The following is a 25,420-nucleotide window of genomic DNA, read 5'->3' as shown; positions in this document are numbered from 1 at the left end:
ACTGACCTGTAAAACAGAAATAGTAATAACATCTGCTAGACTTCTGGGCTTTGAAATCACATTCCCTGAGAGCAAGTTTCCAAAAGAAAGGCTGGGCACTTATGTAAGATACCACTTCCTTTTTTCAATGAATTATGCTTCTCTTTTGAAACATTACTTAAAAGCCTGAGTACAAAACCACATATATCTTTCTTCTCTGGGAATAAAAGCAGTAGGGCAAAGTAACAAACTGCCATGGCATTGGCATAAAAACAGATTTATCAATGCCTTTCAGAATTTGGGATATATTAGATCACCCTCTTTGCTTACTCCCTGCTTTTCTTTTTAGTCCTTTTCTACAAACCACATTCCTAGATGCGGTCTTCTCAATCCCATTGTGGGGATCAAGCAGTCCTGTATTCACTGTTCTACGTGGAGCATCACAAGGATCTCACACAGGCAGAAATCCTGCTGCTGCTTAGGCTTTCTCTGCTTGGCAGTTTATCGTCTTTCTTATAGGTCCTCAAATGCTGCCAAAGGTTTTGACGCTTCCACAGAACTTCTTATAGGGTCAAAGTCTGCTCTCCCAAGGCACAAGTTCCCAACAACTTCCTCTTGGTTGTGAGCAGATACTTAAAGCAGAACTTGGTCTCATCTTCATTCCCCTCATATGCTTGCCAGATGGCTTTATTTAATGTCTGCTCCCTGGATTGACTCTTAGATTGATTTTTTTTTCCTCTACATTTGCCATCTGCTGGTCCAAACATCTAAATGATACCCTTGCTTTTCAATCTCATGGCATTGATTCATTCTTGCTGTCAACTTGGCATCCAAAATAGTATGGCAGGCAGACCAGCAGGTCTGGGTAAGGCCTCGCTCCACCGACAGGAGTTTTATCCTTGTGCCTTTAAGAGCCATTACTGCAGGAGCAAAGTTGTAAGAGGAAACAAAGCACAAAGCCAGAGCAAGAGACAAGTACCGAGAGGAAGCAAACCATGTTTTCTCAATGATGGAAAATGATCTCTGTCATGGCTATTGCCTGGAAGCAGGATTTGCAGCCCGCAAAGCTGGCACCGTGTGGCCTTGTACAAAGAGAAGACACCATGTTGTGTGGCAGAGAATAGCATGTGCACTTCCAAAAGAAACAAATGCCGTGTGGAAAAAAACCTTGACTTAGAACCTCCGAATCATTTTCCAGAGTCTTCAGCAACTGCCTTACTCTTTTCAGTGACAATGTCCAAGGACTCTTGTGAAATGACTGACATGAGTAAGGGTACCCAGCCTGAGCAGCACTCCAGGGGAGAAGGAAAGGCCAGGACAGGGGTTTGCAAAACTGCAACAGCAGCTGGCTGGGAAAGGTGTGAGGAAGAGGAAAGAGGCAGCACAGAGGGAGGAGGAAGGGAAAAGTGCCCAAAAGTCTTGCTATGACCCCACAAATACCTAACAGCAAAGTATTACCGAGTTGCCTGAACGCGCATGTTTTACTCATCTTGTTACTTTAAATTCAGAATTTTTTAGAGATGATTCTGTCTCTTGAGTGTTTGCACAGTTCCAAGCACAATAGCTCCTTGTGCTGGCTGAGTCCTTTGAACGCTGCAAGAATGCAATTAAATAATAAGAGCAGTGAAAAGCTTGGTGCTATTCATACTTGAGAAGATCGCGCGTGGCTCCGGACACAGAATCATAGCCACAGCAACGTGCTCAACAAATACTTTTTCTAATCCTCTCAATATTATTGTTGCTCTCTCTTAAAGGTATTTTAAAGACTGAAAAAACTAATGCTTTCATGAAAAAATATTTATTTCATTTCATATTTGAATGCCACAGAAGACCCACAGTTTATCCAAACAGTCTAAGTGAACAAAAGCTGGAGAACTCCTTAGTTCAGGGCCTTCCCGTGTGCTTAAATATGCATATACACTTGCCTTTTTCTGTTTCTCCTGTGGTTTTGGTGGCTCAGCTGACATCTGAATACCCTGCCTGCTCTCAGGTTTGCATCACATGGTGAAGTAAGTGGGAACAGTGTGAGGTCTGCAGCATCTAGATCTCTTAACGTTTAGATAAATGCTGACACTATAGAGCAGGTCCTAGTTTTCCAGAGCTTCCAACCGCAGTTATGAAACTAATAAACCTATCCCAGCTGTGCAGTGTCCTTGGTCTCAGCAGCTCTGATCCAATGCCCATTGAAGCCAAAAGAAAGCTTCCCTAATTACCCAGTAAGTGTCAAATCAAGCGCAATTAGACTCAAGTGCAACTGAAGAACAAGATGTATAAATTCTTTTGCAATGCAAATTCCTTCGCTACTGAACTGTATTGCATTGACCCACCTGCTCCAGGTCTTTGTGTAATCGGTTACTTCCTACACCACCCTGTGTTCAAGGGAGTGGTGCTGAGAAACAGCTTTCTTGAAATTCTCAAGCTGCTTTATGTACTTCACATTAGTGGTTCACAATCAGATTTCTGGTTGTCACCATCATGAATGGAAGGATAAAAATTCAGTGACAAGTTATGAAATGTTACATCTGCTCGAGAAGGTAGGACAACCAGCCAAAAGCAATGTGTCACAGAAATGTGTAAAACAGTACCAGATCTAGCCAGATCCAGCACAAGCCAGGTCTATATTTGAAAGCTGCACTGGTACAGATGTTAGTAGGTGTACTGAATAAAGGGCAGGAAGACTGTACCACCAGTCTGCATATCCATGGTAACCAAGAGGGGATCTCCTGGGGAAAAGAGTGATGACTTGGGGAACAAAGGAGCTTTATTTTTTTCCATTTTGCATTAGACCTAATTAGCTTTCAAACTATACAGCGAGATTATTTAGGCTGGGGCCATGGTCACCCCTGGATAACAACAGCAATGAGGAAAAAGAACAATATGGCATCTTCAGCCCTCAAAGGGCTTGTCTAGCTTGTACTAAGGTCTGTGTCTCTGCATGTTCACAGCTATTGTTCCACCTAGGCTGATGTTGATGCAAACACACCCAGTCATATTACAACAACCCATTATAATATACACAATACAGTATAGTGCCCAAGACGTACGCTGGTCAGTTGGGGCATGCAAGCTAAAGAAAGAAACAATGGCCTGCTATGCAGCTATCAGTATACAGTACTTGCGTACAAAGTACCAGTACAGCTCATTTCTCTTTCTGTATATGGGTATGTTCTGAATACATTCATGATGATGCAATTGCATCTGCTCTAGGCGAGGTTTAACAGTCTTTACTGTTTTATAACTAGTCATAAAAGTTCTATTACCTTCAGACATAAAGGGTACTTATTACTTCCAGACATTAGAAGGACAACATAGGGAGAAAGGATGAGCTATTGCGTAAGCAATGAAATGACTGGGAGCTCCATACAATGCACAGTGATACCAGTCTCCTCCCATGTGTGCCTACTGCATTACTCTTAATGATTCAAAGGGCAATCCCTTGAGCTCCCGTCCTCTGTCTACCCAAAACCAACCCTCGCACAACCACCATCTCCATCCATTTCCTTCCAGTTATCATCAAGGCGAGAAGGCAGTGCTGCAGACTGTCTGCTGGGTACCTGTGTGCGGAGCTGCCAGGCAGGAAGCCAAACAGAAGAACAAAAGATATAGGCACCATCTGCCCTGTCGCTGTGCATAGCCTTTGAAGTAGTAGGATGAAAAACTATTACAAATACAGTTACTTTTAATTATCTCCTTTTCTTATTCTCCTGCCTCTGCCACCAGTTTATTCCATTTGTGAGTCTGACAGCCCTCTGCACACGGTCCACTCCTCTGGCTCATTCCTGGTGCAGATTCTCCCTGGGCTTCACCACAGGCAAGAAACAGTGACATCAAAAAGAAAACGGGAGAGAAAGTAAAACCAAGGTAATAAAGCCCTAACATACGCAAAAAGTCATCTGAACATCCAAACAGAAGCAGAAAAGCTCCTTCTTTTTTTAAACATATCTTTTATTTCCATGCAATACTACACTATCTACAGGGTATTTTTTCAATAGTCTGTTCTAAAATAAGTTGGACATGGTCTTGTTACTAAATATTTTATGACTTTATAATCATACAGCAGAGCAAACTACTTTTCTGATCTGGAATAAGTTCTTAAATTCCACAGTGCTTTTAAGAAAATGGGGCTTAAGTACCTTGTATTTCTCCAATGACATATAAGCTCAGGAAAAAGTAATTTTCTCTCTATTTTAGTTGGTTTTGAAAGTCTTGGAATTGACAGTTATATATAAACAATTTATACCTTCATTTTTACAATTACATGAAATCAGCATTGATTTATGCAGCACACAATGTCTTTATTTCTTGATTAACCTCCCTTTGAGCTTTCACTGTAAGCCAGTGTTATTTTATTAGAGATAACAGTGATACTTGTATTGATTTCCTTCATTATATTCAGTTGCTTGTAACTTTAACAGGTGGTGTAACTTTTAGGTCATTTGAGTAGGAGGGCAAAAGGATGAATAGCTTGTGATGGTGTAACTGAAGTCCACCCCACATGCAAGACGCAGGCTACAGCTGCACAATGAACCTTGGTTCTGACGCATTCAGATCTGCGCTTTGACTTAGCAAAGTAAATAACGCTCTTTTCAAGCAGTCTGCACAAAGTTGTCAGGGCGTTCTGGTTTAACACACAGCATGTTATCAGACATTACACATCCAACATGATTAATTAAAACATTTAAAAACTGAAGTGGTTTCCCCTGGTATTTGACAATCTGCTGTTCCTAAGCAAAGTGGCTGAGAGTTTAATAAGAAACGTCAGGAAGACTTGTTAAAATTTGAAGTTAATTTTGATTAAGAACCTTCTCACGTAAGTAAACCACTTGCACATTCTTATCACAGTAGCTCGCTCACCTGGCTTTTGCTTCCTTACCCTAACCTATTAAAGCAGATACGGTCTCCAGATCACTACACACTGTACAGACCTGTTGTGAAATATAATATTTTAATGACACCACAGCAGACTCTTGGGCTGAGCCAACACAAGCTCTCAGCTTTAGTCCAAATCTGATAGCAAAGTAGTTAGGATGATGCTGAGTGCTATTGAAAACTCCAGCCTAATTCCATCCTGAAGAGCAGATGAAGAAAATAAAATGGTTTAATCACTTATAAATATTATAATGAAAACTTATTATGATGAAAACTGTACATTGGCCAGTTTTATTATGCCTTATGCTTCAGAAATGGAGGCTATTAAAATAACAACTAGTCAGATAAGAAAAGCTAATAGGAAATGAGGCTTTATATTGTAGAGATACAGCTGACAAAATTTAGTGCTGTAGGAGCAGATGTGGTTGGAAAAATAACGAAATACTTTTCAGCAGAATTTGCAAGCTCAGTTTGTAGAGACGGAGCCAGGAAGTCCTTGCAGGAGGGTCCCACCACCATCACCCACAGATTCAAAGTCCTCATGAGTCCAACAGGAAGGTTCATTCTGAGATGTGCCTATCTGCACACATAGTCCTCTTTTATAACCCAAATGATTGTTGTGATTGAGCTACAGCTTGTGGCTTTCATTCAGAATAAGACCGCAAAGCAGCTGAGCTAGTTATTAAACCAGATAGTTGGTGCAATGTGAATAAAAATTACAGAATTACAGACTCAAAGCTTACAGTCTGATTGTCATTAAACCCATTTACTTATTCTGCTCTGACCAAGAAACTTGCAATATCAGGCTCACTGCAAGAGCTGCAGAGAAAATTTTCGCAAAGTTTCAAGAAAACTGACCACAAATCTTTTGCGTACACATGACAAACAATTTACAGTCTGTCTGCTCACAGAGTCATTTGGCATCGGATTCACAGGACTAGCTTTTACTAAAAAATCCTCTCACCATAAGAAACATTGTGGAAACAAGCTTTTTACTCTAAAGCAGATAGCATTTCCTTAAAGCACTCCACCAGAGTCCAAATATGCTTGTGCTAACAGTGCTGAGTTACACAAGAGATGGTAACCAGCTGAAAGAGCATAATTTTGTCAAAAGAGTAGGCCAGCTAGCATTATCCTTCCATATACTATGGACTCACTGTAAATGTCAGAGAGGAGCCTGACCGTTTACTTGGTTCATATATCTCTGAAGTGGACCAACCTTCGGTCCCATAAAAACTTTGAACTTTGCCTGTTCAAGGGCTGAAGCCCACTTGGGGACCCTGGAATATCAGATATGTTGTATTAAATTATTACACACCCATGATTTAAACTTGTTTCCAGGAAAGAAATGTCTCTCTTTTTGTCCTATCATCTTCCTTGCCTTAAATTTCAAGCTATAAGTCAAAAGGAAAACTAATAACCCGAGTTATTGTTGTGACTGAGTTATGCATTACTGAAGCAACGGCTGTAATTCAGAGCAAGAGTAAAATGCAACAGAGCTTCTTTATCCAAGAAGATAATGACAGCAACAGAACCATCATCTATAGATACACAGCAAGAAGCAACAGATGTTGTGGGCCAGATATGTCCCTTAAGATTGCTGTCAAAAATGCAGATATTTGTATAGCAGAGATGTTTCTGTGGGAAAGAAAGAAAGCAAGAAAGGAGGAACTCTTTTGGAAAAAACAATACAGGAAAGGCAGCAGAGAGTCTGAGAGAGTGCAAGAATAGTCGTTGGAAAAACTTCCCTGAATATGGAGTGATGCTCAGAGAAGCCTTCCTCCTCTTAGCTGAATTCTACTTCATCCATGGAATCAAGGTTTGCGTTGTTTTTTAATTATCGGGATTGGATCTGGCTTCATCACCAGATTAATATTAGCTAAAACTTATTAAAAATTGCCTGGCTTTGACCTAAGTTTTGACAGCCTGAACTGAAGCGAATCCAGGGTCACAACCCAATTCTGACCTTGCTGCAATTCCTCCTTCTGATTTGCCTCAGCATGCTTTTATTTGTACATGCTACTGTGTTCCCAAATGCCTGTGCAGAAATAGAAGAAACAGTAGCAGATCCACTTTCAGGTGGGTTTTGTTGTTTTCTTTCACAGTTGTGGCAAGAATTAATAACGGCAAACCTACCAAAAGAAGCTAGCGAGCCTGTTATACAGCCACAGACAGGGGGACAGCCACACATCACACCAACCAGCGGGACCCAACACTCACAGCAGCTGTGCTAGAAGGCCCCCTTCTCCTGTGCTGAACTCCATCAATCTTCCACAGGAGCCAGGAACGATCCTCACTGTATGCTGCAGCCCAGCTTACCAGACACGTTACCTTCATGCCATCGTGGCACCCAACGCGGTGCTCGAACACATGTATAGGGGAAGCAGGTACCTGTGAAATTCCATCCAGCAGATAGAAAAGCAGATTTCCTGAAGTCCCTTAGGCTTCCCCGCTGATTGCAGTGTGTGCCACGGTTTCTCAGACCTAATCAGTTGTTTCAGGGAAACATGAAACTTACAAGGAGAATGTGTCAATTCATTCACAATATATGCTCCTCTACAAATATGTAACACAGATTGGAACTGACATTTAAGATGACCCACACCCTATATAAGCCTCACAAAAACTGCCTAGATACTCACTTTTCCAGCTTGGTAAACTAAGCCTCCATACTCAGTGTCAAGCTAAAGCATTTGTTTAAATAATTCTTGGCTTCCTTCCACTCCAAACAAATTCATCAGGCGGATATTTCGACTCATTTTTGACTCAAGCAAGCAGAAGCAGGGAGGTACAAAAGCAGAGGCATAAAAGCCTTCATTAGCTAGAATATGATTTTTTTGTATACCTTTTCCTTCCACATAAGGATAATAGAAGGTTTCAGCTATTTTTGAGGTCACTGTCTCCAAATAAGAGTAATGCATGATCTTTAAACAAATCAGACAACCGTGGAACAATTTTAATCCCTGAATGAATAAATCCCTTGGGGGACCTGGCTGCAGAGAAATCAATGGGCAGTTCTATTAAGCCTTAACAGCAAATAAGGCACAATCTGGCTTCTACAGTGAACCTCAAAGCCACAAACCCTGTCATAAGAATTTATCAGATTCATGTGATCAGTCATCAGTGTACAGAGGCCAATTATACCCAGAATGTCTTCTGCTTACAGCAGCTGTTGGAACAGCATTGTGCTAGATCATCTTTGGGTGAGGGGTTATAATCTTAGGGGGGGCAGGGGGAAAGACAGAAATAAGCGTTAATTGGATTAATATTATTTCTTCCAGTGAACTCCTACCCTTATCAGCACCCTGCTGCCTGCTGACCTTACCTCTAGCTCAGAAGTGTTAAAAGAAGTGTCAGCTGTGACTGTGAGAAGCTCAGCATTTGCTCCCACAGCCTTTCACAGCAACATATAAACGACCTCTCTTGCCCTACAGACTGGAAGTGCTCTCTCTAACTGTGGGATCAAACACAAATCATTCATATTGTGCTACAAAAATACACCACAGGCTGGCACAGAAAATAAAACTGTGCTTTTAAAAAAAGACATCAAAACAGAAGAGGCAATTTCCCCTCCTCCTTAATGTAACTAAACCCTCACCTACTGACATCTCTCAAGGTAAGGACAAAATCACTTTGCTTGGAATGGTTGACACAGCCTAGCCCATACCTAGGAGCCTCTGTGGCATGGCTCAGGATGCATCTGTTCTTGTAAATGAAATGCTCTCGGAGCTGTTCTATGGCACTGGAGCCAATGGCTTGAAAACAGACTGCTAAACTCTCATGGTCCTCCAAAGAGAGTGACTACATCCACACTGCTTGTTGGAAAACATCAACAGGCTTTCTAACCAGGACTGTGTCCAGGGCTGTTCTAGTAACCCAAAAGGATAGGTGATCAGTGACAGTCTGATTCAGGAACGTTCCCTGTGTTGTTCAATAGTATAGATGCATCTTCCCTGCCAGCTACCCAAACTGTTCAGACCTGGGGTATATCCAAGGTGTATGACAGCTGCCTCTTGGCTTGCAGAAACAAATTTCCTTTCCTTGAAACCAAGACATGTGAAGAAGGAAAGAGGGTGAAAATAACACACATACAGCTACTACCCAGCCAGAGCTATGATACAGACACGGCACACCCAGTGCTCCAAAGTTCAAAAGTACCCACTCTGAGCATCTGCTCTTTACGTATATAGTTCTAGAGAATCAAGTTTGCAGAGTCATTGAATGCTTAAAGATAGAGATGGGAGCCATCACCTCTTGCACTGAAAAGGAATCATTAGCTGATAAGATGTACAATGGGATTTTCAGGTTAGGTGCCTCAATCCTATTGCAGTTGACTGGAATTATATCCCTAAAGATGTTAAAAGCCTCTGTGTTAAGAGAGATGCCTCTGTTATCCCTCAGGACCCAAGTACAATGTCTCTAATCCATTTTGCTGGCTTATGAAAGAAAGAAATACGGAAGTAATACTACAAGCAAGTGTTTTCCTCCTTCTCCTGGGTAAATAAAAAAATATTACCTGCATATTTCAGCTTTGAGATCCTGTTTCAAGTCTATCTCTGAGCAAATAAATGGAAGTCCCATAGAAGCTGCTGAGGTAAATTTCAAGATTGCCTGGTAGTGTGACATAGAAGACAGGCAGAAGTAGTTAAGTAGTTTAATTCACACTGGTTTGGCATTCTGTCAAAGGGTTTTTGTGGAAGTAATTAAAAAAAAAGGAACCTGAAGTCATTAGAAAGAACAAATAATTTTCACAGCGACACTACTTTTTTTCCCCAACATCCTTTCAGTGATGCATGTTATCCAGAACTCTGTAATCTTCACAATCAATTTAAAACATCCATTTACAATTATTCCCTCACTTTAAAAAGCTGAACTAGTAAAGAATCACAGCACTCTCCATCAGTCAGTTCAGCAGCAATTAGATAAGCTAGCTTTACAGTCTGCAGCATACTTTCTCCCAGCTTTCATATCACAGAAAGACGTAAAAAAGAGCTAGCCTACAAGATAAAAAAAACCCATACACTTGTCTACCATAGCTTCCATTATTTGGAATCAAATAACTTTTGAGATAAGTACACATTCAAAGTGAATATTTGAGCGCAGTAAACTGGACAGTATCTTCTTGTAAAACAGGCTAGTGAAGAACAAGAAACCCATGGACCAGATACAGTCTATGACTTCACTTTGGTAATTTGAGGCTGAGTGATTTTGGGGGGGGGGGAATGCATCTGCACAAGAAAGTAAGTGAATCTGTCCCTGACAAATGGGTCTGATAGTTCTCCCTGCCCTGCGCTGTGGAAAAACAATATCTCATTTCTGCTATAAAGCAATTAGCACACTGGGAAAAAATGATAGCACACACTGACACAAGACAGAACACCACATTAACTGTTCCCATAAACCTGAACGGTAAGTAGGAGGGACACGAGTGAAAAATATTACCCTTCTTATTGTAAAAAAGGCTGTCTTTTTTTCAAAATTAACTTGGATGTATTCATGTCTGGAAGCCACATATAAAATACCTGAAAAGGCTCCACTTTCGTAAATTGTAAAGCATGCCTCTCAGAAAAAAAAGAAAAAAAAAATAATCGGTCTTCAAAGTCTGTCTACCTTCCATGTCCTGAAGACACTAGCCACCTAGGAAAATTCAGAACACTTCACTGAAATACACTTACTTGTCTTTCTTCAAAAGTTCCTTTTCAAAAGCCTGAGAAATAGTACTGATGAGGATAGCATTTTCTTTTTCATGCTTGGATTATGTGCCAGCATAGCAAAATACAGCTACCACTGCTGGCCTGAATAGACCAAGCAAGATACCAAGGAGGATCTCTGCATGTTCATTCATGCTTAGAAAACTGAGAACACACAGATTTAAGAGACTGATTGACCTATTTTAACTGTTTGCTTAAACAGTGACCAACTCCAGCAAGTTTCCATCTGCTCTTTTTGATTCATACCCTTTTGTATATTTGTTCACAGCATGCTGTTGAAGGAACTGAAGACTGATCTCTGGCTAAAGACATCAAGTAAGCTCTATTTTATTATGATACTGCCACCTATAGACTTTCTGAACAACGCGCTACCCCTGCACAGCTTTGATTTTCATTTAAATTTGTAAAAATTACATTGTTTATCCTTTCATAAAACCTTCAACACCACCCCACCCCCAAGGGAAATGTGAAATAAAAGATTTGGGGGGATAATCTTTTGTCTGTTTTGGAGGCTGTGATTTCCGGCCCCAAAGATCTTCAAAGTTTTGCCTGTTCTGATGTTCTCCAGTGAAGACTCTGCTGTTGGCAGGTCTGAGAAGAACAGTCAACTCGAGGTGAAAGCTTACCAAACTAGCACGAGCAGTTTCTTCAAAACAACAGAGAACATGCCTGAGCACACTACCTGACGGTAGCAAAAGACGGATGGAAACCGAATCTGAAGTTTCTGTGAGACCAGATGGAGAAGCCTCATCACCTACTCCTTCATTTGTGCTCTACTTCTGTACACTGATTAGTACCATTAAGCAGTGGCATTCTCTTCCTCTCCCATTTTTTTCTGTACAATAGTTTTTGAAGCTAACATATCATTAAGTAAAAAGCAGATCTTGATGAGACCAGACTTACACACCTTTTTGCTGCAGAGCAGCACACAAAGTGATGTAAATTCAGAATCTCTCTGCTTAGTAGTCTTACAAGCAGAGACCTAAGCCATATGGATGTTTTGCACAGCATTCCCAGCTATAAAACTGCCAACTCAGTGGTGATGCATTAAACACTGTACCAACTCAGAAGGCCCATAGCTGCAGAAATTAGAAGTTTGCTCTTCTTCTAGGAGTAGAAGTAGTTAGAAGGACCGACCGAATATCTGTCCCTCCTTAACCTCCAATTTGCCCAAGTACCTATGTTAACTCTTGCATGTTTCCATGGTCAGCTGGTGAGTGCAGCCCCTGCTTCTGCCCAAATCCCTAATACCTTGCAAAAAGCTTAGCGATACTGATTCCCATGTTAAGGAAAGAATGTCACAGCTGTAAGATTTCAGAAGTTACTAATTTTGACAGCAAACAGTGCCTTTTTATCTACACATCTGACTCCTTTAAGTTCTGTGTTAAATTGTATTTATAGCTTCTTTCTTCTTCCATTTTAGGAAGGAAAGACAGCTAATCATGTGTAGAATAAAACCCATAATTCTAAAATACAGGCAGCTGATAGCATTATATTAGACAATGAGTTCGAAGATGAAGCTGTTCCTTTGTTATTCTATTTTTCTTTAAATAGCAAAGTTGCCAAAGCTGATGTGATAAAAGAAGAATGACATGGAGAAAGAGAAACTGGGTAATCTTCCCATCTCACTTTATCACTTTCAGACACAAAGGGGTAAAACTGCAACTTGTTTCCCCTACCCAGTATCTTCATGGGCTACAGATAAAAAAACAAAGCACACTGAGTTTTTAGCTTTTCAGGAAGGCAATATTAAAAGCCATTCAAAATAAATCGACTTTCAAAAAAATAAACTCGTTTGCTTTTTAAAAAAGCAGAGCTATTGTGTATTTTTATCCACAGAATAAATAAACCATTTATGGAGACCGCAGCTTAGCAGTGCAAGCTGGAGCAGTTTTTATAACTGTGTACTCTCAAGAGTATGTCTCCCTTGTAAACCCTGACTTGCACATCATACCTAAACCCACAAATGTCTCCATAAAAGAAAAAGTTGTACTTCAGAACAGTCAAGGTATTTTCCTTGAAGGATTTTTTTAAAGCTACTTCTGCCTTAGCTTATCCACAGACTTCATCAGAAAATCAGATAGTAGAGGACACCACTGAAGGTACATACCAGCGTATGTGGGGCTTCCGTACTCCCAGGGCTGACTGATGAACCCGCTTTACAGCAGCTGGGAGCACAGAGAACGACAGGCCTGAGAATTCTGATAAACAAAATGTACTGGAAGAAATACCAAAGAAATCAGTGTCCTGTTTTATCTCATTCTCTTTGAACACCAACAGACAGGCTAAAAAACTGTTTGCCCTAAGTAAATACTCTTGTAATTACACTTTGCTAGACTCTTTCAAGATCATGAAGACTCGGTAGTGACAAACTGCTAACAAATCCCACTATGTCTGTTATACCTGTTTTGACACATATTTCTCCAAGTCATTGACTTAATTTTCCTCTAGAATAATTTTAAAAATTGTCAGAATTTAAGGCATTACCAATGCACACAGTGAAACTTGCTCCCGAGGTACATTTCAAACATGCTCTACAACAGTAGATGCACCATCTGCTGTCTCAAGGGCTCTAAGACAGTTTCCCATTAAGTTCCTGCAGCTACTGGATAAGCTACTACTGCCAGGAGGAATTTTGTTTGCTCCAGCTGAGGCTATACAGTACAGGCACCAGGAGTAATGGGACCTGCAAGAGGTATGAAGACAGTAAAATGTTACTCTTGAAATCAAGACAATGAGTATTTAAGTCTCAGCATCATTAGAAACACCGCTGCTGACTGGTTTTGCAGAAATATCTACTAATACATTTATGCTATACTCCCACACTGCTGTCTGTATTTTCCCAGATGCCGACAGACCCAATTGCTTGTTTTTGAACTGCCAGGATCTTTAGTTTCACTGCTATAACTCATCAAACAGATGTATGCATTTTAGACTCAGAATTCTACAATGCACAGTGTTCACACTTTATAGACAGCAAAAATTAAAGTACTCCAGAATTACTGTACTGATTGCATTGTTCACTTTTATATTTCATTTTAAGACCTTCCATTTTAAATGTATTTCAGAGCAAAGACCCCCTTGCCTCTTACATTGCACTTGGTTTTATCCACATCTACTTGCAAAATGTTAATCTAATTTGATACTGAATTAGAAAGATCTTTCCACTAATGACTATATGAGATGACACATATTTAATGAGCATATCTTAGCTTAGCCCTCTTCATGTGGGGTGATGGAGTGAGAAAGGCAGCAGTACTACACTGAGAAGGGCCTGGGCAGGGACTTGTGCCAGTACTGGCCAATTCAAAATCATAAACTGAGAGGACCCAGCCTTATCAAACCCAAAGCTGAAAGATGGAGAAACACAAGTTTGAGGGAGTTCTGGTGACTTTAGGATGAGCAGCAATCCACAGAAATGCTTCGGTACAGATAAAGCCATCCTCCTTAAGGGACAGTTTTGTCCATGAATGGATATTTCACTATAACAAAATGAGTAACTAAATGGTCTCCTTCCCTGACCTTCTTACATAGCCTCTCTTTTCTCTTTAATAACACAGAACAATAAATCTCTCAGTAAGAGAAAACTGTATATTTAATACCTTGGACACATTACATTTTAGTGGTTTATGATTCAATTTCCATCTCTCCTGTGACTGTTAACTCTCAGAGTATGCAAAGCTGGGAAAAGAAGTAGCTTTTTCAATACAAGTAGGTTACAATCCTGGCATGTACAGCCTTTTGTTCTACTGCCTTCCAACAAAGATTTCCATATTCAAATGGATGTCCTTTAGTATTTTGGACTGATACAAACTAGACACATTAAGCTCATCAGCACCTACGGTCTGAGAAAGGCACTTGTAGGCATCTGAAAACAGAAAGATAAATCAATTGTGCATTGCTGGATATACACTACATTTAATGAGCCAAAGCCAGTCCTTGCTGTTAAGAAGCAAGACCTCAGAGGGCGAGAGAACTGAGGCACTCCAGCTGTGCAGGGCACTGTACAAGAGATCCGTGACACTAGTAAAAACAGACTTAGGAAACACCTTCACTTTCTGCGCAGCGAGTGCTCTGCAGGGTCCCTAACCACAGCGTGGTTTGGTTATCATGCCCCAGTCAGAGACTGGTTGTGCTGGCAACACATATCTGAAACTGAGAGTGGAATGGCTGGATGCCTTACAAGACAATGGCCATTTATTAAATCTTCACACAAACACAGGGAGAACTTGTCCCTGTGCCATTAGACATTGACGATTTCACTTTAGTCCTGCTGAATCTGAAATGTAGCTTTGCTACTGCAATAAATACTTGCCTGAGACACTTTCAAAATTTTATCATGTTTACGGTTCCTCAGTAGCAGTTCAGCGCCAGTCCCTGCTATTACGGAGCTCGCTCTTTCCTCCTCTGGTACTCTTCCACCACGACTATAAACACTGAATCTGCCAGCCAAGTAACTTAACTTTCAGCTGTTAATGCCTTGCATAAAGGGAGAGCAGAGGATGTCAGTATTGCTTCAGGCCGCAAGTGAGTGAGCCCTTTTCCCTGGACAGTTCAGTGGTGGGCAGGAGGCACACATATTCCTATAAAGCAACCTTAGATGCAACACTGCAGCCATTACTGCGCAGGTTACCTTTCTTTTTCAAGAGAAGAATCAGACTCTGTATATCCACAAGCATACTTTATGCTAAAGAAAACGTTTTTAATTAAAAACACAGTAGAAGTAAAGTTCACAAAGTCACTGTGAAAGCAAAGAAACAAGACCTTCTACTGTCTATAAACTCTGAAGTCTGTACATAGACAAATTAACTACCAATCACTACAATGACAGAAAGTTCCTGCTTCATCACTGGATGAAGCTAAACGCACCTGCTCCCTTTCCTTTAATGATAAGCCAACTCCTGCCACGAAACTGCCTTCTTTCAATGATTAAAGAGCTACGAGGCAAGTGCCAGTAATAACGTTACATTTTTTCCTCCTGTAATCTAATCTTTGCCCTGTAGAAACTGCTGATGAGAGCTCACTTCCACTTAAAATTTACATAAAAACAATCCCTATCATGTTGCATGGAAAAGCACTGGTGCCCCAGTGTTTATTGGCAGGTGATATAAGGAATGAGAAATTACTCTGATGCAAAAATGATATACAGCCTTGTATCAGTATCAAACCGGCTTTGATGCATGGTTACTATTTTTGGAACCTAATGGTATGTGAGTGATAAAGCAAATGAACTTTTTAACGATGACAAATACATGAGAATATACAGGACTGAGTAGAGAACATGATGTCCAACTGAAGAAGATTTATGGGAGCTAATTAGATTTATAGCGGAAAAATAGGAGAACAGGTAAAACTTCTGGAAGATCTTGTGCACGTCAACCTGGAGTAACAATTTACTTTCAGACAAAGAATGTAATGTGTGATCCACTGCACGCTTCAAGCTGATATTTATATTGCTTTGGTATTTACATACATATAAAGCCTAAGACATGCATGATTTTATGCAAATTAAATACAATTAAATGAACTATAGAAAAAATGTAAGTTTCTAACTAGCATGAAAATATGCAAACGTATTTTATAAAGTATATAGTATATAAAATATAAAGTATATAAAATACACTTTTTAAAATAGTACAGAAAATATAAAATAGTGTTTATATCGGTATAAAGTATGTGTGTTTTTTTCAGTTAATTGTATGGCAAAACTGGCAGGACGATGTTTTCACAACCAAAACTTCATCGCACTCTTAAACATTTTTTAATTGAAGAGATTGCTGTACAGTGACCTCAGATCTATCAGTGGCAACTAAAATTCAATACGCTAAATTTACTATTGACAGTAAAGTCTGTCAATTGAAGCTAGTACAATAAGAAAAAATGACCCGAGTACTTCAGGTCTCACGTCCAAAAGTGTATTGAAGAGGGGCAGAGGTTACAAGGTTTAAGGAGGGTGTCGGGCCACAGGATCCGTCAACATTTTGCGGGACACCCGAGGAACGGGGCAGGGGAAGGCGCGGCCTCCTGCGGCCAGAACGCCGGAACACAGGCCGGGGCTGAGCGCGGCCCCGCTCGCCGCCGCCCTCACACCGCCCGCCCGCAGACCTGGGAAGGACGGCGGCGAGGCAGCCTCTTGCCTGTGGGAACCGGGCCCGCCTCCGGCCCCGGAGTCAAACGCCGGGTTTGATTCAGATTAAGCGTCTCCCTTCGCTGTACTCTCAGAAAAAGCGGCCCCGCAGAACGCAACGGCAGGCAAAGCCCCCCCCCCCGCCGCCAGCCTGCCCGCCCCCGCCGGCGACAGCGGCTCCACCTCGGCCCGACGCCCGCGGCTCGGCGGGAGGGAGCGGGCGTGCGGGGCTGGCCTCGGGCCTCCGCGCCGCCCCCGGCGGACTGAGGCGGGCGGCGAAAGCCCGGCGGAGGGGGGCGAGGGGGCCGAGGGACGGAGGGGCCGGCGGGCGGGCTGAGGCGAGGGGGCAGCGGGGAGCCCCGCAGGCACCCAGCGCTGCCGCCGAGGCGCAGCAGGCGGCTCTGCCTCCTCACCCTTCCACGACCAAGCCCGCCGCAAGCGGCCTGCGGCGAGGCTGCCCCCCGCAGCCTCCATCTGCGGGCACCTGTGGCCGCGTCCCGGCAAGTCTCCCCGGCTGCCGCCGGTAACACGGGGAGCGGCACAGCCGCCCAGGCCTCCCGCCGCTCCGCCGAGACGTACTTACGCGCTGCCGGCGGCGGGGCTCCGCGCTGCATTCGCTCACCTGGGGCCCGTGCGAGGAGCGAGGCGGCGGCCCTCCGCCGGACACCGGCAGCCCGCGGGCGGCAGCGCCCGGGAGGCGACGGGGAGCGAGTCGGGCGGCACCGGCCCATCCGCGGAGCCGCTGACCTGCAGCCACCTGCCCGCAGCCCTACCTCACTCCTCCCCGCCGGGCCTGCCAGCCACCTGCGGCGCAGGACCCGCCCGCAGCCGCGGGGCCAAAGGCGAGGCCGGCCGGCAGCGCTGCCCGGGGAGCTGCCGGGCGGGGTGCGGCGCTGAGCTGAAGGGCCACAGCAGCCAGCGCAGGCCGGGCCCCCGAGGGGCTGCCGGCCGCCGGGCCCCCGAGGGGCGCGGGGCTCAGACCAGCAACTGTTTACAGGGCTGTTTCACCGTGGAGCTTTCTGCCTTGGCTTCTCTTTCCCCTCCGCCCACCCTCCGTGGTTTAAGGCAGCGACTGGCCCTCTCCAGGTTTTTCCCTCAAGCAAGCTACAGGCCGTTGGAGCTGGCCAGGTAGCTGCAGCACGCAGCTACAGTCAGTGGGTACCTCTGCTACGAGCGGATCAGGCCCAGGTTAAAAATCAGTGAAGATCCTTACAGTGCTATCAGAATGAAAGGCTCTAGCTGAAGCTGCGTGCAGCTGGGAATGCTAGTACCGGTGGATATTCAAATAGTGTCCTTGAAGCTTAGTTTCCATGCCACAGGCGAGAAAGGAAGGCTGGAGGAACTGGCTGGAAGAACTGACAAAAATAACATCAGCTGATGTTTCCCGCTTTGGCATCTATTTCAATATATATCTCTCAAACTTGTGAGTTCTAGATTCAGCACAAGCACATTTTTCTCTCTAAAGAGTGTCCCTGGGTAAAGTCAGTGAGTCCGAGGTCAGCAGTTTTGCACAGAACATACAGGCGTTGGAAAAAAAGAACAAACACCACACTACATTGCCTCACGGTCCAAGGCAAAAGTGTTTGAAAAATGCTGCGGAGCTTGCTTGTTTCTTACAGGAGCGGTGAGCAGAGAAATTTCAACATTACTTCTAGAGCAGCCACTAACGGTCAAAAAAAAATTCAGTTATAGATTTTATTTCTGTTAAGTAGCACACTTTTTAAAATGCACATGCTATTCTGGAAACAGTAATTTTATAAAATATTACCATGTGCAGGAAAGACATAGCCTTGTGCAAAACCAATCTGAGAAGCACTTTGTTCACCTGCTTGGTTGCACTGCTGCACTGAAAACAAACAAGTTTTCTGCTTTGTGTACTCTACAAAATTGCTTGGGTGTAGGCTGCATTCAAGATAAAAAAAATGTTTGTTCTTCTCTCACCTCAGGAAATAAAACCACTGGAAATACAATGCAGACGAGAAACTTAAAACTTAAGCCTAGACTTTTGCATCTGCTGAAATAAATGATTAAACTGCTTCATGGATTTTAATAAAGTCAAATGTGGGGCAGACTAGAGAAAAATCTAATTGCAATACATTAAGTAGTCGTAAAAAAAATCCACTGGATGGAAAACATCATTTCAGGCCATGTCTTATACATGATGTTTTAATTATAAGCAAACTTCTTTTTTACAAATTTATTAATAAAAATCTGATTATTGTCATGAAATAACGACGTATGTCTTCACATAGTCAATCCAAGTCATATGAAAATTTTATCCATCTTAACAAGCCATTTTTTTTCTGTGCACAAAGTGTCCAAAACATAAAACTGTGTATGTTAATACCACAAAGCCATGTATGATTCATTCATCTTCATTTCACATAACTCCCTCTGCTGGAAATTAATATGAAGGTTCAGTGGATCAGAGGAAAGATCATTAAGAGTGCAAGATACATAAAACCCCCTCTTGTTTCTTTCAATAAAAGATCACAATTCTTTACAGACACTCTCCTCTGTACCAGTAAAACATTGTATTCCTTGTTGCAAAGCTATTCATACTGAAATCATTAAAAAAGGGAAGGAGGAGCTAATGCAAAGTAGTTAAATGATCATTTTTCCTGGTCAAAGACTAAAACCACTTGCTTTAACTCTGACAGCAGAATCTTAACTCTGATTACATTTTGCAAAAAGTTCAAGCTTTATTAGTGATTGAAAGAAAAAAACTAATCTGGTTTTCTTTGAGTGGAAACAGCAGGATTAATCACATAGATACATGGTTTCAAATGCTGTTGAAAGGTTGATTGCATAGATTTTACAAAAACCAGTGAAATACTTCTACCCAGCAACACACAATGAATTCTTCCTCCTTGGTGCGACCATACTGCTAATGGAGCTACTGTTCCGTGTACATTGTACCTCCTGTTTCTTCTGGGATGAAGAAAAAGAGACTGAGGAGGGAAGACAGCAGAGACACTGAATTCTTTCTTCTACAAACCCCGTAAACCAGTTACGCTCAAGTAAAATACCTTCTACTGATTAATGGTGACAGTTTCCATTGCCACCGGTAAGCAAATCCAATTGGAAACAACTCCATAACCAGTGGCTAGAAAATAGAAAAATAGTGCTGCAGAAGAACATGAATACTTTTTAAAATACCACAGGATTCTTTGTTATGCAAATCAGATCATTTTAGATTATCACAAAGTAGCTGAGAACAAGTTTAACATAACAGGCTATTATTTCATGTAAAACCACAAATTGCATTTTTTAAGTATAACACATTTCAGTTGGGGCATATTCAATAGTACTTCCTGGTTTTTGAAAAAATTCAGGTGTGTTGCAGATTAGATAGTATGAAACCAAAGTAAAAAACGGTAAATACTCTGAGCTCATTATCTATCTTTACTTAAACATGAAGCAAAGTTTCATATTTAGCAATGGTCTGAAGGCTTTTAGAATATACTACTGGAGCAGTACATACAATTCCCAACCAACCAACACTGTCCAAGTTCTCTTGGGCTATTACTGTGGATGTTGCCAACAAGCAGCCTTTTCGTTAAACTAAAATGTATCACTTGCAAACTTCAAATTCAATTAATTCTTTCATTTTTTATTTCTTTCACTTCCTGACTTTGCATTAGGTCTGATGTAAGGCGTTGCCACTACAGTGATATTAGAGTCTGGAATATACTCACTTGAATAATATTATTTTTTTAACCATCAATAATGACATAACAATTAATTGCTGTCAGAAGTCCATTGAAGTCTGTATCTCATTAATTTGATGAAAGTTCCTGAATATGACTTCTTCAAATCATTCCTTTGGCCCCATCCATGACCTGATGATCCCTTTGCAATTTGCTTGCAGAAAAACAAGGTTCTAATTTCCGTAATGTTTTCTAAACAAAGGCTAACCCTAATAATAAAGGCTATTACTTTATCAGAGTACTCTACAAAAAGCAAGTTTATTGCACCTTGATATTTATAATGTCATTCCCTTAATCCTCTCTACTTACAAGAAGAATTTTAAAGTCCAAATTGCTTAAGAACCTTATGCTTTTACTTTGCTGACTTCTTCATGATCTTATATGGAAAAGCTATTGTTATTTCAACTAAGGAATTACATCTTAGGACGTGGGCCTCTGTACAGTATATCTGCTCCCCAGAAGAACTCAGGTTTATCTATTTTATGTTTATCTAATCTCTCCTCCTCATCTTCTAAATGATAGGGTATTAGTTTTATAGACTAAGATCACATTTCTCAAACGTTTGTGATCATCTTCTAAAAAATCAACATGGCAATACGATTGCAAAGCAACCAGCCATTTGCTCATCTTTTGGGATGATGCCATGATCATCATCTTTTATCCAAGGAAAGTGTACAATATGCCTTTTAATAACTACCTAACGTGGAAATGGTGAATACCATTGTGTCTGATCCTACAGTTATTACTTGCAAGCAGTCCCATTAACACCGGTCGTTGCTGAAATGACTTCTGTGGCTGGCTGCCAAATAAAGAATGAAGAATCAGGACCTACAAATTAAAATCAAGTCACCTGGTACTGAAAAATATCCTTGCTTTTACGGAAGACAATCCTAGAATTTATGTTATGGGTATTTTTTTTTTTTTTTTTTGCATTATTCATCAAAATACTTTTAGAGGCTTTTTAAGGCTACCTGTTCCCAAAAAGCAACATAGAATTATAACTACAGTTCATATCAACAGGTTTTAAAAGGCAGTTAGGAGCATTCATATGGGTTATGCTGTCTTCAATCATTACTCAAATACGAATGTGAATGTTTAGTAGTCAGGTTATCAGAAACCAAATTCATATATGAAGGAACATATGTGCAAGATGTACATTTAAACTATTACCATGACCAACATGCCTTTACTTTCAGAAATAAACTGGAGGGCTTTTTAAAAATTATTTTATGAAGACAGGGAGGAGGACTCTATTAAAAATTATTAATTTAAATTAACTAAACACAAATTAATTCTCTATTTCCAAATACAGAAGTATAGATTTCCCATATGATTTATAGGAAATAATTTCACATTTTCTCTTGCATTTAAAAGGGTGAGAAAATAGAATATAGACAAATGTTATGACATAAAGTGCGGAAATTCTGAGCAAGTTAAGTGCCCATAACTATCACCAAACAGAATTCACTCATATTAAAGAACTCTAGGCAGAAACATCGTGCAGTTTTAATAAAATTCTTAGAAGTTGAACACACCTCCAGTATGTATGGAAACATAAAAAAACCCCACATATCCTCAGAGATGGATATTGAAACACTGGTATCTGCTGGCATTACAATCTTATTTATCCAAATTAATAAGTCAGTCAGGTTTGAAGGGGGAGGAAAAATCCCTAAACTCTTCCTATTTGAGATGGCACAGCATTCCTTCAAGCATAATACTCACATAGTTCCGCAAAAATATATCCCAATCACAACACTTGGATACAGACACTTTTTTCCCCCCAGTAAAGTTTCAGATTTTTGGGTTTTCCCCCTTTTTCAGTTAAATCAATAACCTTTTAAAGTTACGTACATTTTTAAAATAAAAGCATGCTGTCAGTATAGTTGATGGAAACTGAATTTTTTTCTGTTTACCAAGATGGGCCATCTCACACAGTAACCCAAGAGCTGGGAGAGGGGTGAGAAAGGAAGCCATCTAGACTGATTGCTTTCCTACTGACCACCGTTAGAAGTGATAAAAACCTGTACAAGCATTTGTGAAACAGATTTAATAAAATTTAGCATTCATCAGGGAAAAATGATAATTACATGAGCATTAAACTTTAACTCTCCAGACAGTGTGCAGTTTTCACAAGCTGTTGTGAATATTAACATTACACGTCCTTCAAAAAAGAATTCCTAGAAAGAAAAAAGAAATCTAATTTGTTTCACCTTCAGTGAATACAGAAATACATTCTGATGTTTCCATGTGCAAAATTTTAAGGTTTTGATTTTGAAAGCACTTTGATTCCACTTCGAGGAGACCGGGAAGCCTGCTCCAGATCATTTGAAGGATTAGATTTTATTGTACAGAAGTGCTATAATGCTCTTTGAAGTGAAATGCAGGCTTTGGACTCCTGACACTTAAGAAAATCAGACAGAAAAGATCTTTCCCACTAGGTCTGCAAGACAAACTACAAGGCACATCCTTTTCACCTTACTGAAACATGGGTTCTGGTGCATTAGACAGAGAGAAAGATGGAAGAATAAGAAAAAGATAGTGTTCAATTTACTTCTGATATCACAGTCACGCAGGTGACTGTCTGCCTCATCTCCCGTCACAGTCTGTCTGCTAAAATGGCACCAAAACACTGGAGAGGAGGCAGGGTATTAATTGTGGTCCCAGTACTGATGCCTCATTATGCTTCATGTACTGCAGAGTCAGACATTAGCTTTGGAAGAAGCCTCTCTATCAACAAGTAGTTGTTTCTACACTATGTTTTTCAGCCCTTGGTAATGTGTCTTCAAACAACTGAAAAATGAAATTTCATCTCCTGGAGGACTGTTTCTAGTAGTGTTCTGCTTTAAATCCAACAGGAATTTACACCTAGACCATGTTTCATCAGTTCCCCATGTAGCTATTTTAGAAGTCTTAATTTTGTTATTCTGCTGATGATTACACCCAAATATTTGCATCAATGTTCTTGCTTTTACTCTCAGGCCATATTTTACACTGTTTTCTCTTTCATTCTGGTCTCAGTGAATTTTTCTGATTCTTTCTAGAGTTAGCTGGGAAGGAAATGATTTCATCATTCACAAATATTTCAGACATTTCTACTATTCTGTCTTTTTCTTGTTATAGACTCTAAGTTCTTGACATAAAACTTAGAAAGAACTTTAGTATTCTGGACATTAGAGCACTCACCCAGACAAAGATAAATCAAATGTAAATCACTCATACAAAGCAGATCCAGATTCAGATCTCTGCTCTGACTCAGGAGAGCCTTATCAAACAGACTATTTTATCCATCACTGTATCCCTACACTAGACAAATCTAATAAATTCTTTCCAGTTAAGCTTTTAAAACATAGCACAGGCTCCCAGAGTTTCAGTTTTCATTGCACAGGATTTTTTAACAAAAACAATCCCAAACCATTTAGTATAAATGAATAAGTACATCTGCTGCAACCCTAGTTCCTCCCACTTGGCCAAAAAAGTATAACAAAGAGCTGGATAAAGAAAAAAGTTATGAATTATGTTGGTATCTTGAGAGCTCAAAAATTGAAAAGAATTATGCAGGAGAAAAAATCTAATTCATCAGCACTCAAAAGCTACAGTGATTTAATTGAGAAAGATTTAGCTTCAACCAGGTAAAGTTTTTAAGCAAACAAAGTATACTGGGCTCACATATTTCATTTTTAGTCCTTATTAAACTCATTGTTCTCTAGGAATGTGCAAAAGCAGATCATGCCACATAAAGCAGGGCAGCCAACCCCCCACCCCCCCGCCAAACTCAAAAAGCAAATAAGAAAGGAGTCGAATTCATAATCTAGTTTGTAGAAGATTAGTCTTGATTTGGTATTTAGCAAGAAGTTTACTAATTAGAAAGGAATTCTGTCACCCTGAAAAGGGAGTGATACAAAAAGAAAAAGCACCATGATCGTTAGTATCAGTGTGGTGACTACATGGATTGAGCCCGCTTCATACAGTATCAAAAACAGAAGAAAGTGTTATGGTAATTAGAAGTACATTAAACACTTCCAAATGATACAATGCTTATCTCAACAAATTTAAGAGCTACGCTGCACTCAGACTAATAAGGAGTAGATGCAGTTTTATCAGAGGAATGAAGACTCCCTGTACTTGCTATCAAGGACTGGCAATAGCTACAAAATCAGTCTTGCACAGCTGTGTTTTCCTACTAAGGGCACCAGAACCAGCTCGCTGACCCAAGGAACTTGTCTCATATGTACTTAGAGGAGGCTTTGATAACAAGGAAAACAAGTGCCAAAGCTAATGATGTCAGTTAACACAGTATTCACCAAATTCATCCTGGGAGTACACGACCATCTCAAAAGCAGAAATTATTTCCTTCAAGTCATGAATTGAGGCTTCTTCCCCCTCAGCTGGTGCTTTTTAAAATGCATTCTGCCATCAATCTACAAAAAAAGTGTGATGCAACAAGCATGCAGCTACCAAATATGAAACTAAGCTGAGACTGAAACTGCCAGGGCAGTAGCTGCATATTGTGGAGGCTCCATTTCACTGACTGTTAAAAGGAAAGCTGGGCTTGCTCCTCCTCAGGATTACAAGTATTTGAAGACTTTTAGAATGCATTTATGTTTCTTGTCAAAAAATGCACATCTGTAGAGTGAAAACTATTCTGAAAACTACTAGAAGAAGAAAGGCTAGAGATAGTTAAGAGCTTTTATGTAGGAAAGATGAAAATATTTAGATCTACACCTGCACAAAATGGTGGCAAGTCAAGCAGGGATTTTCTGTAGCATTATTTCTCTTACTGTTTTGAGAATTTATGACTATAGGATCCTGGTGCAAGTAGTTGCTATTAACCATATAGTTTTGATACAGCTCAATAAAACAAAATAAAAGGAGTATCATCAACAGATTGTGGTCCTGAATCTTCTTTTAACTTCTCTTGAAGCCATGTAACTCCATGGAATTTAGTCAATATTTCAACAAAAAAAATCAGAGTTCATCCTTTTATTTATTTTCCACCTGTGCCCCTCAGTGTTTGTAAATCA

The 25,420-nt window shown here is 40.8% G+C and overlaps 1 protein-coding gene and 1 long non-coding RNA gene across 2 annotated transcripts in view; one reads left to right on the top strand and one right to left on the bottom strand.

The window, feature by feature from the left end:
• CRACDL (CRACD like) overlaps positions 1-25,416 on the bottom strand; it is a 77,040-nt gene extending 51,624 nt beyond the window's left edge. Inside the window, exon 1 of the mRNA XM_080377289.1 lies at positions 1-25,416. This exon is cut by the window's left edge and continues 25,287 nt beyond it. The gene's annotated coding sequence lies outside the window, so the exon portion shown is untranslated.
• Positions 1-25,420, top strand: part of LOC308059664 — a 253,715-nt gene that overhangs the window by 146,100 nt on the left and 82,195 nt on the right. The gene's annotated exons all lie outside the window — the stretch shown is intronic.

This window comes from Falco punctatus (assembly GCF_963210335.1).
Source record: "Falco punctatus genome assembly, chromosome: 2".
In the NCBI taxonomy this organism is placed as follows: domain Eukaryota; kingdom Metazoa; phylum Chordata; class Aves; order Falconiformes; family Falconidae; genus Falco; species Falco punctatus.
The sequence above is the reverse complement of the archived record's forward strand: the minus strand, read 5'-3'. Positions and strand labels throughout refer to the sequence as shown.